Source organism: Taudactylus pleione, unplaced genomic scaffold (genome assembly GCF_031769625.1).
Source record: "Taudactylus pleione unplaced genomic scaffold, aTauple2 ptg000550l, whole genome shotgun sequence".
In the NCBI taxonomy this organism is placed as follows: domain Eukaryota; kingdom Metazoa; phylum Chordata; class Amphibia; order Anura; family Myobatrachidae; genus Taudactylus; species Taudactylus pleione.
Window position 1 is genome coordinate 1,739,636 of NW_028284952.1, and position 12,865 is coordinate 1,752,500.

At 37.2% G+C, this 12,865-nt stretch overlaps 2 non-coding genes and 51 pseudogenes across 2 annotated transcripts; all 53 read left to right on the forward strand.

The window, feature by feature from the left end:
- Positions 1-19: 19 nt before the first annotated feature.
- On the forward strand, positions 20-138 carry LOC148489641 (5S ribosomal RNA; annotated as a pseudogene).
- A 116-nt stretch (positions 139-254) lies between these two features.
- Positions 255-373, forward strand: LOC148489642 (5S ribosomal RNA; annotated as a pseudogene).
- A 116-nt stretch (positions 374-489) lies between these two features.
- On the forward strand, positions 490-608 carry LOC148489643 (5S ribosomal RNA; annotated as a pseudogene).
- Positions 609-724: 116 nt separating this feature from the next.
- LOC148489644 (5S ribosomal RNA) lies at positions 725-843 on the forward strand (annotated as a pseudogene).
- Positions 844-959: 116 nt separating this feature from the next.
- LOC148489645 (5S ribosomal RNA) lies at positions 960-1,078 on the forward strand (annotated as a pseudogene).
- Positions 1,079-1,194: 116 nt separating this feature from the next.
- On the forward strand, positions 1,195-1,313 carry LOC148489646 (5S ribosomal RNA; annotated as a pseudogene).
- Positions 1,314-1,427: 114 nt separating this feature from the next.
- On the forward strand, positions 1,428-1,546 carry LOC148489647 (5S ribosomal RNA; annotated as a pseudogene).
- Positions 1,547-1,661: 115 nt separating this feature from the next.
- LOC148489648 (5S ribosomal RNA) lies at positions 1,662-1,780 on the forward strand. The gene has a single exon (XR_015871480.1). It is a non-coding gene; the product is annotated as a 5S ribosomal RNA (ribosomal RNA).
- A 116-nt stretch (positions 1,781-1,896) lies between these two features.
- LOC148489649 (5S ribosomal RNA) lies at positions 1,897-2,015 on the forward strand (annotated as a pseudogene).
- A 350-nt stretch (positions 2,016-2,365) lies between these two features.
- On the forward strand, positions 2,366-2,484 carry LOC148489650 (5S ribosomal RNA; annotated as a pseudogene).
- A 115-nt stretch (positions 2,485-2,599) lies between these two features.
- On the forward strand, positions 2,600-2,718 carry LOC148489651 (5S ribosomal RNA; annotated as a pseudogene).
- A 116-nt stretch (positions 2,719-2,834) lies between these two features.
- Positions 2,835-2,953, forward strand: LOC148489652 (5S ribosomal RNA; annotated as a pseudogene).
- A 116-nt stretch (positions 2,954-3,069) lies between these two features.
- LOC148489653 (5S ribosomal RNA) lies at positions 3,070-3,188 on the forward strand (annotated as a pseudogene).
- Positions 3,189-3,304: 116 nt separating this feature from the next.
- LOC148489654 (5S ribosomal RNA) lies at positions 3,305-3,423 on the forward strand (annotated as a pseudogene).
- A 116-nt stretch (positions 3,424-3,539) lies between these two features.
- On the forward strand, positions 3,540-3,658 carry LOC148489655 (5S ribosomal RNA; annotated as a pseudogene).
- A 116-nt stretch (positions 3,659-3,774) lies between these two features.
- On the forward strand, positions 3,775-3,893 carry LOC148489656 (5S ribosomal RNA; annotated as a pseudogene).
- A 116-nt stretch (positions 3,894-4,009) lies between these two features.
- On the forward strand, positions 4,010-4,128 carry LOC148489657 (5S ribosomal RNA; annotated as a pseudogene).
- Positions 4,129-4,244: 116 nt separating this feature from the next.
- On the forward strand, positions 4,245-4,363 carry LOC148489658 (5S ribosomal RNA; annotated as a pseudogene).
- A 116-nt stretch (positions 4,364-4,479) lies between these two features.
- Positions 4,480-4,598, forward strand: LOC148489659 (5S ribosomal RNA; annotated as a pseudogene).
- Positions 4,599-4,714: 116 nt separating this feature from the next.
- Positions 4,715-4,833, forward strand: LOC148489660 (5S ribosomal RNA; annotated as a pseudogene).
- Positions 4,834-4,949: 116 nt separating this feature from the next.
- On the forward strand, positions 4,950-5,067 carry LOC148489661 (5S ribosomal RNA; annotated as a pseudogene).
- A 116-nt stretch (positions 5,068-5,183) lies between these two features.
- Positions 5,184-5,302, forward strand: LOC148489662 (5S ribosomal RNA; annotated as a pseudogene).
- Positions 5,303-5,417: 115 nt separating this feature from the next.
- Positions 5,418-5,536, forward strand: LOC148489663 (5S ribosomal RNA; annotated as a pseudogene).
- Positions 5,537-5,652: 116 nt separating this feature from the next.
- On the forward strand, positions 5,653-5,771 carry LOC148489664 (5S ribosomal RNA; annotated as a pseudogene).
- Positions 5,772-5,887: 116 nt separating this feature from the next.
- Positions 5,888-6,006, forward strand: LOC148489665 (5S ribosomal RNA; annotated as a pseudogene).
- A 116-nt stretch (positions 6,007-6,122) lies between these two features.
- On the forward strand, positions 6,123-6,241 carry LOC148489666 (5S ribosomal RNA; annotated as a pseudogene).
- A 115-nt stretch (positions 6,242-6,356) lies between these two features.
- On the forward strand, positions 6,357-6,475 carry LOC148489667 (5S ribosomal RNA; annotated as a pseudogene).
- A 116-nt stretch (positions 6,476-6,591) lies between these two features.
- Positions 6,592-6,710, forward strand: LOC148489668 (5S ribosomal RNA; annotated as a pseudogene).
- Positions 6,711-6,825: 115 nt separating this feature from the next.
- On the forward strand, positions 6,826-6,944 carry LOC148489669 (5S ribosomal RNA). The gene has a single exon (XR_015870444.1). It is a non-coding gene; the product is annotated as a 5S ribosomal RNA (ribosomal RNA).
- A 117-nt stretch (positions 6,945-7,061) lies between these two features.
- Positions 7,062-7,180, forward strand: LOC148489670 (5S ribosomal RNA; annotated as a pseudogene).
- Positions 7,181-7,296: 116 nt separating this feature from the next.
- LOC148489671 (5S ribosomal RNA) lies at positions 7,297-7,415 on the forward strand (annotated as a pseudogene).
- Positions 7,416-7,531: 116 nt separating this feature from the next.
- On the forward strand, positions 7,532-7,650 carry LOC148489672 (5S ribosomal RNA; annotated as a pseudogene).
- A 116-nt stretch (positions 7,651-7,766) lies between these two features.
- Positions 7,767-7,884, forward strand: LOC148489673 (5S ribosomal RNA; annotated as a pseudogene).
- Positions 7,885-7,999: 115 nt separating this feature from the next.
- On the forward strand, positions 8,000-8,118 carry LOC148489674 (5S ribosomal RNA; annotated as a pseudogene).
- Positions 8,119-8,234: 116 nt separating this feature from the next.
- LOC148489675 (5S ribosomal RNA) lies at positions 8,235-8,353 on the forward strand (annotated as a pseudogene).
- A 116-nt stretch (positions 8,354-8,469) lies between these two features.
- On the forward strand, positions 8,470-8,588 carry LOC148489676 (5S ribosomal RNA; annotated as a pseudogene).
- A 116-nt stretch (positions 8,589-8,704) lies between these two features.
- LOC148489677 (5S ribosomal RNA) lies at positions 8,705-8,823 on the forward strand (annotated as a pseudogene).
- A 116-nt stretch (positions 8,824-8,939) lies between these two features.
- LOC148489678 (5S ribosomal RNA) lies at positions 8,940-9,058 on the forward strand (annotated as a pseudogene).
- A 116-nt stretch (positions 9,059-9,174) lies between these two features.
- On the forward strand, positions 9,175-9,293 carry LOC148489679 (5S ribosomal RNA; annotated as a pseudogene).
- A 116-nt stretch (positions 9,294-9,409) lies between these two features.
- Positions 9,410-9,528, forward strand: LOC148489680 (5S ribosomal RNA; annotated as a pseudogene).
- Positions 9,529-9,643: 115 nt separating this feature from the next.
- Positions 9,644-9,762, forward strand: LOC148489681 (5S ribosomal RNA; annotated as a pseudogene).
- Positions 9,763-9,877: 115 nt separating this feature from the next.
- On the forward strand, positions 9,878-9,996 carry LOC148489682 (5S ribosomal RNA; annotated as a pseudogene).
- Positions 9,997-10,112: 116 nt separating this feature from the next.
- Positions 10,113-10,231, forward strand: LOC148489683 (5S ribosomal RNA; annotated as a pseudogene).
- Positions 10,232-10,581: 350 nt separating this feature from the next.
- Positions 10,582-10,700, forward strand: LOC148489684 (5S ribosomal RNA; annotated as a pseudogene).
- A 116-nt stretch (positions 10,701-10,816) lies between these two features.
- LOC148489685 (5S ribosomal RNA) lies at positions 10,817-10,935 on the forward strand (annotated as a pseudogene).
- A 116-nt stretch (positions 10,936-11,051) lies between these two features.
- On the forward strand, positions 11,052-11,171 carry LOC148489686 (5S ribosomal RNA; annotated as a pseudogene).
- Positions 11,172-11,287: 116 nt separating this feature from the next.
- On the forward strand, positions 11,288-11,406 carry LOC148489687 (5S ribosomal RNA; annotated as a pseudogene).
- Positions 11,407-11,522: 116 nt separating this feature from the next.
- On the forward strand, positions 11,523-11,641 carry LOC148489688 (5S ribosomal RNA; annotated as a pseudogene).
- Positions 11,642-11,757: 116 nt separating this feature from the next.
- Positions 11,758-11,876, forward strand: LOC148489689 (5S ribosomal RNA; annotated as a pseudogene).
- A 116-nt stretch (positions 11,877-11,992) lies between these two features.
- On the forward strand, positions 11,993-12,111 carry LOC148489690 (5S ribosomal RNA; annotated as a pseudogene).
- Positions 12,112-12,227: 116 nt separating this feature from the next.
- Positions 12,228-12,346, forward strand: LOC148489691 (5S ribosomal RNA; annotated as a pseudogene).
- A 116-nt stretch (positions 12,347-12,462) lies between these two features.
- LOC148489692 (5S ribosomal RNA) lies at positions 12,463-12,581 on the forward strand (annotated as a pseudogene).
- Positions 12,582-12,696: 115 nt separating this feature from the next.
- LOC148489693 (5S ribosomal RNA) lies at positions 12,697-12,815 on the forward strand (annotated as a pseudogene).
- Positions 12,816-12,865: the final 50 nt, after the last annotated feature.

Sequence of the window (12,865 nt, forward strand, 5' to 3'; positions counted from 1 at the left end):
AAAGTTAATGCTTTTGAGAACCTACAGCCAATCCACACTGGACATAACCAATCTCCTCTGAACTTGGTAGCTATGCAGTGGTGGGCCTGGTTAGTACTTGGATGCGAGACCACCTTGGAATACCAGGTGCAGTAGGTAATTTTATGCAGCCATAACATTCTTTTCTATTACATTTTACATTTAGTTTTTTCAACTTATCAATGAATTTACTTGAGTAAAGAAGTAAAAGAGGTCTAAAGTTAAGGTTTTTGAGCACCTACAGCCAAACCACACTGGACATGCCCAATCTTGTCTGATCTTGAAAGCTATGCAGTGTTGGGCCTGGTTAGTACTTGGATGGGAAACCACCTAGGAATCCCAGGTGCTGTAGGTAATTTTATACTGCCATAACAGTCTTTTCTATTACATTTTACATTTAATTTTTTCAACTTATCAATGAATTTACTTGAGTTAAGAAGTAATAGAGGTCTAAAGTTAATGCTTTTGAGCACCTACAGCCAAACCACACTGGACATGCCCAATCTCGTTTGATCTTGGAAGCTATGCAGTGTTGGGCCTGGTTAGTACTTGGACGGGAAACCACCTGGGAATACCAGGTGCTGTAGGTAATTTTATACTGCCATAACATTATTTTCTATTACATTTTACATTACATTTTTTCAACTTTTCAATGAATTTACTTGAGTTAAGAAGTAATAGAGGTCTAAATTTAATGCTTTTGAGCACCTACAGTCAAACCACACTGGACATGCCCAATCTCGTCTAATCTTGGAAGCTATGCAGTGTTGGGCCTGGTTTGTACTTGGATGGGAGACCACCTGGGAATACCAGGTGCTGTAGGTAATTTTATACAGCCAAAACATTCTTTTCTATTACATTTTACATTTAATTTTTTCAACTTATCAATGAATTTACTTGAGTTAAGAAGTAAAAGATGTCTAAAGTTAATGTTTTTGAGCACCTACAGTCAAACCACACTGGACATGCCCAATCTCATCTGATCTTGGAAGCTATGCAGTGTTGGGCATGGTTAGTACTTGGATGGGAGACCACCTAGGAATCCCAGGTGCTGGAGGTAATTTTATACTGCCATAACAGTCTTTTCTATTACTTTTTACATTTAATTTTTTCAACTTATCAATGAATTTACTTGAGTTAAAAAGTAATAGAGGTCTAAAGTTAATGCTTTTGAGCACCTACAGCCAAACCACACTGGACATGCCCAATCTCGTCTGATCTTGGAAGCTATGCAGTGTTGGGCCTGGTTAGTACTTGTATGGGAGACCACCTGGGAATACCAGGTGCTGTAGGTAATTTTATACTGCCATAACATTCTTTTCTATTAAATTTTAATTTAATTTTTTCAACTTATCAATGAATTTACTTGAGTTAAGAAGTAAAAGATGTCTAAAGTTAATATTTTGAGCACCTACAGTCAAACCACACTGGACATGCCCAATCTCGTCTGATCTTGGAAGCTATGCAGTGATGGGCCTGGTTAGTACTTGGAAGGGAGACCTCCTGGGAATACCTGGTGCTCTAGGTAATTTTAGACTGCCATAACATTCTTTTCTATTACATTTTACATTTCATTTTTCAACTTATCATTGAATTTAGTTGAGTTAAGAAGTAAAAGAGGTCTAAAGTTAATGTTTATGAGCACCTACAGCCATACCACACTGGACATGCCCAATTTCGTCTGAACTTGGAAGCTATGCAGTGTTGGGCCTGGTTAGTACTTGGATGGGAGACCACCTGGGAATACCAGGTGCTGTAGGTAATTTTATACTGCCATAACATTCTTTTCTATTACATTTTACATTTAATTTCTTCAACTTATCAATTAATTTTCTTGAGTTAAGAGGTAATAGAGGTCTAAAGTTAATGTTTTTGAGCACTTACAGCCAAACCACACTGGACATGCCCAATCTCGTCTGATCTTGGAAGCTATGCAGTGTTGGGCCTGGTTAGTACTTGGATAGGAGTCCTCCTGGGAATACCAGGAGCTGTAGGTAATTTTATACTGCCTTAACATTCTTTTCTATTACATTTTACATTTCATTTTTCAACTTATCATTGAATTTACTTGAGTTAAGAAGTAAATGAGGTCTAAAGTTAATGTTTTTCAGCACTTCCAGCCAAACCACAGTGCACATGCCCATTCTTGTCTGATTTTGGAAGCTATGCAGTGTTGGGCCTGGTAAGTACTTGGATGGGAGACCACCTTGGAATACCAGATGCTGTAGGTAATTTTATACTGCCATAACATTCTTTTCTATTACATTTTACATTTAATTTTTTTAACTTATCAATGAATTTACTTGAGTTAAGAAGTAAAAGAGGTCTAAAGTTAATGTTTTTGAGCGCCTACAGCCAAACCACACTGGACATGCCCAATCTCGTCTGATCTTGGAAGCTATGCAGTTTTGGGCCTGGTTAGTACTTGAATGGGAGACCACCTGGGAATACCAGGTGCTGTAGCTAATTTTATACTGCCATAACATTCTTTTCTATTAAATTTTAATTTAATTTTTTCAACTTATCAATGAATTTACTTGAGTTAAGAAGTAAAAGATGTCTAAAGTTATTGTTTTTGAGCACCTACAGCCAAACCACACTGGACATGCCCAATCTCGTCTGATCTTGGAAGCTATGCAGTGTTGGGCCTGGTTAGTACTTGGATGGGAGACCACCTGGGAATACCAGGTGCTCTAGGTAATTTTATATTGCCATAACATTCTTTTCTATTACATTTTACATTTAATTTTTTCAACTTATCAATGAATTTACTTGAGTTAAGAAGTAATAGAGGTCTAAAGTTAATATTTTTGAGCACCTACAGCCAAACCACACTGGACATGCCCAATCTTGTCTGATCTTGGAAGCTATGCAGTGTTGAGCCTGGTTAGTACTTGAATGGGAGACCACCTAGGAATACCAGGTGCTGTATGTAATTTTATGCAGCCATAACATTCTTTTCTATTACATTTTACATTTAATTTTTTCAACTTATCAATGAATTTACTTGAGTTAAGAAGTAAAAGAGGTCTAAAGTTAATATGTTTGAGCACCTACAGCCAAACCACACTGGACATGCCCAATCTCGTCTGATCTTGGAAGCTATGCAGTGTTGGACCTGGTTAGTACTAAGATGGGAGACCACCTAGGAATCCCTGGTGCTGTAGGTAATTTTATACTGCCATAACAGTCTTTTCTATTACATTTTACATTTAATTTTTTCAACTTATCAATGAATTTACTTGAGTTAAGAAGTAAAAGAGGTCTAAAGTTAATGTTTTTGAGCACCTACAGCCAAACCACACTGGACATGCCCAATCTTGTCTGATCTTGAAAGCTATGCAGTGTTGGGCCTGGTTAGTACTTGGATGGGAGACCACCTGGGAATACCAGGTGCTGTAGATAATTTTATACTGGCATAAAATTCTTTTCTATTACATTTTACATTTAATTTTTTCAACTTATCAATGAATTTCCGTGAGTTAAGAAGTAATAGAGGTCTAAAGTTAATGCTTTTGAGAACCTACAGCCAATCCACACTGGACATAACCAATCTCCTCTGAACTTGGTAGCTATGCAGTGGTGGGCCTGGTTAGTACTTGGATGCGAGACCACCTTGGAATACCAGGTGCAGTAGGTAATTTTATGCAGCCATAACATTCTTTTCTATTACATTTTACATTTAGTTTTTTCAACTTATCAATGAATTTACTTGAGTAAAGAAGTAAAAGAGGTCTAAAGTTAAGGTGTTTGAGCACCTACAGCCAAACCACTCTGGACATGCCCAATCTCGTCTGATCTTGGAAGCTATGCAGTGTTGGGCCTGGTTAGTACTTGGATGGGAAACCACCTAGGAATCCCAGGTGCTGTAGATAATTTTATACTGCCATAACAGTCTTTTCTATTACATTTTACATTTAATTTTTTCAACTTATCAATGAATTTACTTGAGTTAAGAAGTAATAGAGGTCTAAAGTTAATGCTTTTGAGCACCTACAGCCAAACCACACTGGACATGCCCAATCTCGTTTGATCTTGGAAGCTATGCAGTGTTGGGCCTGGTTAGTACTTGGACGGGAAACATCCTGGGAATACCAGGTGCTGTAGGTAATTTTATACTGCCATAACATTATTTTCTATTACATTTTACATTACATTTTTTCAACTTTTCAGTGAATTTACTTGAGTTAAGAAGTAATAGAGGTCTAAATTTAATGCTTTTGAGCACCTACAGTCAAACCACACTGGACATGCCCAATCTCGTCTAATCTTGGAAGCTATGCAGTGTTGGGCCTGGTTTGTACTTGGATGGGAGACCACCTGGGAATACCAGGTGCTGTAGGTAATTTTATACAGCCAAAACATTCTTTTCTATTACATTTTACATTTAATTTTTTCAACTTATCAATGAATTTACTTGAGTTAAGAAGTAAAAGATGTCTAAAGTTAATGTTTTTGAGCACCTACAGTCAAACCACACTGGACATGCCCAATCTCATCTGATATTGGAAGCTATGCAGTGTTGGGCATGGTTAGTACTTGGATGGGAGACCACCTAGGAATCCCAGGTGCTGGAGGTAATTTTATACTGCCATAACAGTCTTTTCTATTACTTTTTACATTTTATTTTTTCAACTTATCAATGAATTTACTTGAGTTAAAAAGTAATAGAGGTCTAAAGTTAATGCTTTTGAGCACCTACAGCCAAACCACACTGGACATGCCCAATCTCGTCTGATCTTGGAAGCTATGCAGTGTTGGGCCTGGTTAGTACTTGGACTGGAGACCACCTGGGAATACCAGGTGCTGTAGGTAATTTTATATAGCCATAACATTCTTTTCTATTACATTTTACATTACATTTTTTCAACTTATCAATGAATTTACTTGAGTTAAGAAGTAAAAGAGGTCTAAAGTTAATGTTTTTGAGCGCCTACAGCCAAACCACACTGGACATGCCCAATCTCATCTGATCTTGGAAGCTATGCAGTGTTGGGATGGTTAGTACTTGTATGGGAGACCACCTGGGAATACCAGGTGCTGTAGGTAATTTTATATAGGCATAACATTCTTTTCTATTACATTTTACATTACATTTTTTTAACTTATCAATGAATTTACTTGAGTTAAGAAGTAAAAGAGGTCTAAAGTTAATGTTTTTGAGCGCCTACAGCCAAACCACACTGGACATTCCCAATCTCGCCTGATCTTGGAAGCTATGCAGTTTTGGGCCTGGTTAGTACTTGAATGGGAGACCACCTGGGAATACCAGGTGCTTTAGCTAATTTTATACTGCCATAACATTCTTTTCTATTAAATTTTAATTTAATTTTTTCAACTTATCAATGAATTTACTTGAGTTAAGAAGTAAAAGATGTCTAAAGTTAATGTTTTTGAGCACCTACAGCCAAACCACACTGGACATGCCCAATCTCGTCTGATCTTGGAAGCTATGCAGTGTTGGACCTGGTTAGTACTAAGATGGGAGACCACCTAGGAATCCCAGGTGCTGTAGGTAATTTTATACTGCCATAACAGTCTTTTCTATTACATTTTACATTTAATTTTTTCAACTTATCAATGAATTTACTTGTGTTAAGAAGTAATAGCGGTCTAAATTTAATGCTTTTGAGCACATACAGCCATACCACAGTGGACTTGCCCAATCTCATCTGATCTTGGAAGCTATGCAGTGTTGGGTCTGGTTTGTACTTGGATGGGAGACCACCTGGGAATACCAGGAGCTATAGGTAATTTTAGACAGCCAAAACATTCTTTTCTATTACATTTTACATTTCATTTTTTCAACTTATCAATGAATTTACTTGAGTTAAGAAGTAAAAGAGGTCTAAAGTTAATGTTTTTGAGCACCTACAGCCAAACCACACTGGACATGCCCAATCTCGTCTGATCTTGGAAGCTATGCAGTGTTGGGCCTGGTTAGTACTTGGACGTGAGACCACCTGGGAATACCAGGTGCTGTAGGTAATTTTATTTAGCCATAACATTCTTTTCTATTACATTTTACATTACATTTTTTCAACTTATCAATGAATTTACTTGAGTTAAAAAGTAAAAGAGGTCTAAAGTTAATGTTTTTGAGCGCCTACAGCCAAACCACACTGGACATGCCCAATCTCGTCTGATCTTGGAAGCTATGCAGTTTTGGGCCTGGTTAGTACTTGAATGGGAGACCACCTGGGAATACCAGGTGCTGTAGGTAATTTTATGCTGCCATAACATTCTTTTCTATTAAATTTTAATTTAATTTTTTCAACTTATCAATGAATTTACTTGAGTTAAGAAGTAAAAGATGTCTAAAGTTAATGTTTTTGAGCACCTACAGTCTAACCGCACTGGACATGCCCAATCTCGTCTGATCTTGGAAGCTATGCAGTGTTGGGCCTGGTTAGTACTTGGATGGGAGACCACCTGGGAATACCAGGTGCTGTAGGTAATTTTATACTGCCATAACATTCATTTCTATTACATTTTAAATTTAATTTTTTCAACTTATCAATGAATTTACTTGAGTTAAGAAGTAATAGAGGTCTAAAGTTAAAGTTTTTGAGCATCTACAGCCCAAACACAGTGGACATGCCCAATCTCGTCTGATCTTGGAAACTATGCAGTGTTGGGCCTGGTTAGTACTTGGATGGGAGACCACCTGGGAATACCAGGAGCTGTAGGTAATTTTATACTGCCATAACATTCGTTTCTATTACATTTTACATTTAATTTTTCAACTTTTCATTGAATTTACTTGAGTTAAGAAGTAAAAGAGGTCTAAAGTTAATGTTTTTGAGCACCTACAGCCAAACCACACTGGACATGCCCAATCTCGTCAGATCTTGGAAGCTATGCAGTGTTGGGCCTGGTTAGTACTTGGATGGGAGACCACCTGGGAATACCAGGTGCTGTAGGTAATTTTATATAGCCATAACATTCTTATCTATTACATTTTACATTACATTTTTTACAACTTATCAATGAATTTACTTGAGTTAAGAAGTAAATAAGGTCTAAAGTTAAATTTTTTGAGTGCCTACAGCCAAACCACACTGGACATGCCCAATCTCGTCTGATCTTGGAAGCTATGCAGTGTTGGGCCTGGTTAGTACTTGAATGGTAGACAACCTGGGAATACCAGGTGCTGTAGGTAATTTTATACTGCAATAACATTCTTTTCTATTATATTTTACATTTAATTTTTTCAACTTATCAATGAATTTACTTGAGTTAAGAAGTAAAAGATGTCTAAAGTTAATGTTTTTGAGCACCTACAGTCAAACCACACAGGACATGCCCAATCTCATCTGATCTTGGAAGCTATGCAGTGTTGGGCCTGGTTAGTACTTGTATGGGAGACCACCTAGGAATCCCAGGTGCTGTAGGTAATTTTATACTGCCATAACAGTCCTTTCTGTTACTTTTTACATTTAATTTTTTCAACTTATCAATGAATTTACTTGAGTTAAGAAGTAATAGAGGTCTAAAGTTAATGCTTTTGAGCACCTACAGCCAAACCACACTGGACATGCCCAATCTCGTCTGATCTTGGAAGCTATTCAGTGTTGGGCCTGGTTAGTACTTGGACTGGAGACCACCTGGGAATACCAGGTGCTGTAGGTAATTTTATATAGCCATAACATTCTTTTCTATTACATTTTACATTAAATTTTTTCAACTTATCAATGAATTTACTTGAGTTAAGAAGTAAAAGAGGTCTAAAGTTAATGTTTTTGAGCGCCTACAGCCAAACCACACTGGACATGCCCAATCTCATCTGATCTTGGAAGCTATGCAGTGTTGGGATGGTTAGTACTTGTATGGGAGACCACCTGGGAATACCAGGAGTTGTAGGTAATTTTATGCTGCCATAACATTCTTTTCTATTACATTTTACATTTCATTTTTCAACTTATCATTGAATTTACTTGAGTTAAGAAGTAAAAGAGGTCTAAAGTTAATGTTTTTGAGCACCTACAGCCAATCCACACTGGACATAACCAATCTCCTCAGAACTTGGTAGCTATGCAGTGGTGGGCCTGGTTAGTACTTGGATGGGAGACCACCTTGGAATACCAGGTGCAGTAGGTAATTTTATGCAGCCATAACATTCTTTTCTATTACATTTTACATTTAGTTTTTTCAACTTATCAATGAATTTACTTGAGTAAAGAAGTAAAAGAGGTCTAAAGTTAATGTTTTTGAGCACCTACAGCCAAACCACACTGGACATGCCCAATCTCGTCTGATCTTGGAAGCTATGCAGTGGTGGGCCTGGTTAGTACTTGGATGGGAAACCACCTAGGAATCCCAGGTGCTGTAGGTAATTTTATACTGCCATAACAGTCTTTTCTATTACATTTTACATTTAATTTTTTCAACTTATCAATGAATTTACTTGAGTTAAGAAGTAATAGAGGTCTAAAGTTAATGCTTTTGAGCACCTACAGCCAAACCACACTGGACATGCCCAATCTCGTTTGATCTTGGAAGCTATGCAGTGTTGGGCCTGGTTAGTACTTGGATGGGAAACCACCTGGGAATACCAGGTGCTGTAGGTAATTTTATATAGCCATAACATTATTTTCTATTACATTTTACATTACATTTTTTTATCTTTTCAATGAATTTACTTGAGTTAAGAAGTAATAGAGGTCTAAATTTAATGCTTTTGAGCACCTACAGTCAAACCACACTGGACATGCCCAATCTCGTCTGATCTTGGAAGCTATGCAGTGTTGGGCCTGGTTTGTACTTGGATGGGAGACCACCTGGGAATACCAGGTGCTGTAGGTAATTTTATACAGCCAAAACATTCTTTTCTATTACATTTTACATTTAATTTTTTCAACTTATCAATGAATTTACTTGAGTTATGAAGTAAAAGATGTCTAAAGTTATTGTTTTTGAGCACCTACAGTCAAACCACACTGGACATGCCCAATCTCATCTGATCTTGGAAGCTATGCAGTGTTGGGCATGGTTAGTACTTGGATGAGAGACCACCTAGGAATCCCAGGTGCTGGAGGTAATTTTATACTGCCATAACAGTCTTTTCTATTACTTTTTACATTTAATTTTTTCAACTTATCAATGAATTTACTTGAGTTAAGAAGTAATAGAGGTCTAAAGTTAATGCTTTTGAGCACCTACAGCCAAACCACACTGGAGATGCCCAATCTCGTCTGATCTTGGAAGCTATGCAGTGTTGGGCCTGGTTAGTACTTGGACTGGAGACCACCTGGGAAAACCAGGTGCTGTAGGTAATTTTATATAGCCATAACATTCTTTTCTATTACATTTTACATTACATTTTTTCAACTTATCAATGAATTTACTTGAGTTAAGAAGTAAAAGAGGTCTAAAGTTAATGTTTTTGAGCGCCTACAGCCAAACCACACTGGACATGCCCAATCTCGTCTGATCTTGGAAGCTATGCAGTTTTGGGCCTGGTTAGTACTTGAATGGGAGACCACCTGGGAATACCAGGTGCTGTAGGTAATTTTATACTGCCATAACATTCTTTTCTATTAAATTTTAATTTAATTTTTTCAACTTATCAATGAATTTACTTGAGTTAAGAAGTATAAGATGTCTAAAGTTAATATTTTTGAGCACCTACAGTCAAACCACACTGGACATGCCCAATCTCGTCTGATCTTGGAAGCTATGCAGTGATGGGCCTGGTTAGTACTTGGAAGGGAGACCTCCTGGGAATAACAGGTGCTCTAGGTAATTTTAGACTGCCATAACATTCTTTTCTATTACATTTTACATTTCATTTTTCAACTTATCATTGAATTTATTTGAGTTAAGAAGTAAAATAGGTCTAAAGTTAATGTTTTTGAGCACCTACAGCCATACCACACTGGACATGCCCAATCTCGTCTGAACTTGGAAGCTATGCAGTGTTGTGCCTGGTTAGCACTTGGATGGGAGACCACCTGGGAATACCAGGTGCTGTAGGTAATTTTATACTGCCATAACATTCTTTTTTATTACATTTTACATTTAATTTCTTCAACTTATCAATGAATTTTCTTGAGTTAAGAGGTAATAGAGGTCTAAAGTTAATGTTTTTGAGCACTTACAGCCAAACCACACTGGACATGCCCAATCTCGTCTGATCTTGGAAGCTATGCAGTGTTGGGCCTGGTTAGTACTTGGATAGGAGACCTCCTGGGAATACCAGGAGCTGTAGGTAATTTTATACTGCCATAACATTCTTTTCTATTACATTTTACATTTCATTTTTCAACTTATCATTGAATTTACTTGAGTTAAGAAGTAAATGAGGTCTAAAGTTAATGTTTTTGAGCACTTCCAGCCAAACCACAGTGGACATGCCCATTCTTGTCTGATTTTGGAAGCTATGCAGTGTTGGGCCTGGTAAGTACTTGGATGGGAAACCACCTGGGAATATCAGATGCTGTAGGTAATTTTACACTGCCATAACATTCTTTTCTATTACATTTTACATTTAATTTTTTCAACTTATCAATGAATTTCCTTGAGTTAAGAAGTAATAGAGGTCTAAAGTTAACGCTTTTGAGCACCTACAGCCAATCCACACTGGACATAACCAATCTCGTCTGATCTTGGTAGCTATGCAGTGTTGGCCCTGGCCAGTACTTGGATGGGAGACCACCTGGGAAAACCAGGTGCAGTAGGTAATTTTATACTGCCATAACATTCTTTTCTATTACATTTTACATTTAATTATTTCAACTTATCAATGAATTTACTTGAGTTAAGAAGTAATAGAGGTCTAAAGTTAATGTTTTTGAGCACCTACAGCCAAACCACACTGGACATGCCCAATCTCGTCTGATCTTGGTAGCTATGCAGTGTTGGGCCTGGTTAGTACTTGGATGGGAGACCACCTAGGAATACCAGGTGCTGTAGGTAATTTTATGCAGCCATAATATTCTTTTCTATTACATTTTACATTTAATTTTTTCAACTTATCAATGAATTTACTTGAGTAAAGAAGTAAAAGAGGTCTAAAGTTAATGTTTTTGAGTGCCTACAGCCAAACCACACTGGACATGCCCAATCTCGTCTGATCTTGGAAGCTATGCAGTATTTAGGCCTGGTTAGTACTTGGATGGGAAACCACCTAGGAATCCCAGGTGCTGTAGGTAATTTTATACTGCCATAACAGTCTTTTCTATTACATTTTACATTTAATTTTTTCAACTTATCAATGAATTAACTTGAGTTAAGAAGTAATAGAGGTCTAAAGTTAATGCTTTTGAGCACCTACAGCCAAACCACACTGGACATGCCCAATCTCGTCTGATCTTGGAAGCTATGCAGTGTTGGGCCTGGTTAGTAATTGGACGGGAGACCACCTGGGAATACCAGGTGCTGTAGGTAATTTTATATAGCCATAACATTCTTTTCTATTACATTTTACATTACATTTTTTCAACTTATCAATGAATTTACTTGAGTTAAGAAGTAAAAGAGGTCTAAAGTTAATGTTTTTGAGTGCCTACAGCCAAACCACACTGGACATGCCCAATCTCGTCTGATCTTGGAAGCTATGCAGTGTTGGGCCTGGTTAGTACTTGAATGGTAGACAACTTGGGAATACCAGGTGCTGTAGGTAATTTTATACTGCAATAACATTCTTTTCTATTAAATTTTACATTTAATTTTTTCAACTTATCAATGAATTTACTTGAGTTAAGAAGTAAAAGATGTCTAAAGTTAATGTTTTTGAGCACCTACAGTCAAACCACACTGGACATGCCCAATCTCATCTGATCTTGGAAGCTATGCAGTGTTGAGACTGGTTAGTAATTGGATGGGAGACTACCTTGGAAACCCAGGTGCTGTAGGTAATTTTATACTGCCATAACATTCTATTCTATTACATTTTACATTTAATTTTTTCAACTTATCAATGAATTTACTTGTGTTAAGAAGTAATAGCGGTCTAAATTTAATGCTTTTGAGCACATACAGCCAAACCACAGTGGACTTGCCCAATCTCGTCTGATCTTGGAAGCTATGCAGTGTTGGGTCTGGTTTGTACTTGGATGGGAGACCACCTGGGAATACCAGGAGCTATAGGTAATTTTAGACAGCCAAAACATTCTTTTCTATTACATTTTACATTTCATTTTTTCAACTTATCAATGAATTTACTTGAGTTAAGAAGTAAAAGAGGTCTAAAGTTAATGTTTTTGAGCACCTACAGCCAAACCACACTGGACATGCCCAATCTCGTCTGATCTTGGAAGCTATGCAGTGTTGGGCATGGTTAGTACTTGGACGTGAGACCACCTAGGAATACCAGGTGCTGTAGGTAATTTTATATAGCCATAACATTCTTTTTTATTACATTTTACATTACATTTTTTTAACTTATCAATGAATTTACTTGAGTTAAGAAGTAAAAGAGGTCTAAAGTTAAAGTTTTTGAGCGCCTACAGCCAAACCACACTGGACATGCCCAATCTCATCTGATCTTGGAAGCTATGCAGTTTTGGGCCTGGTTAGTACTTGAATGGGAGACCACCTGGGAATACCAGGTGCTGTAGCTAATTTTATACTGCCATAACATTCTTTTCTATTAAATTTTAATTTAATTTTTTCAACTTATCAATGAATTTACTTGAGTTAAGAAGTAAAAGATGTCTAAAGTTAATGTTTTTGAGCACCTACAGTCAAACCACACTGGACATGCCCAATCTCATCTGATCTTGGAAGCTATGCAGTGTTGGGCCTGGTTAGTACTTGGATGGGAGGCCACCTGGGAATACCAGGTGCTGTAGGTAATTTTATATTGCCATAACATTCTTTTCTATTACATTTTACATTTAATTTT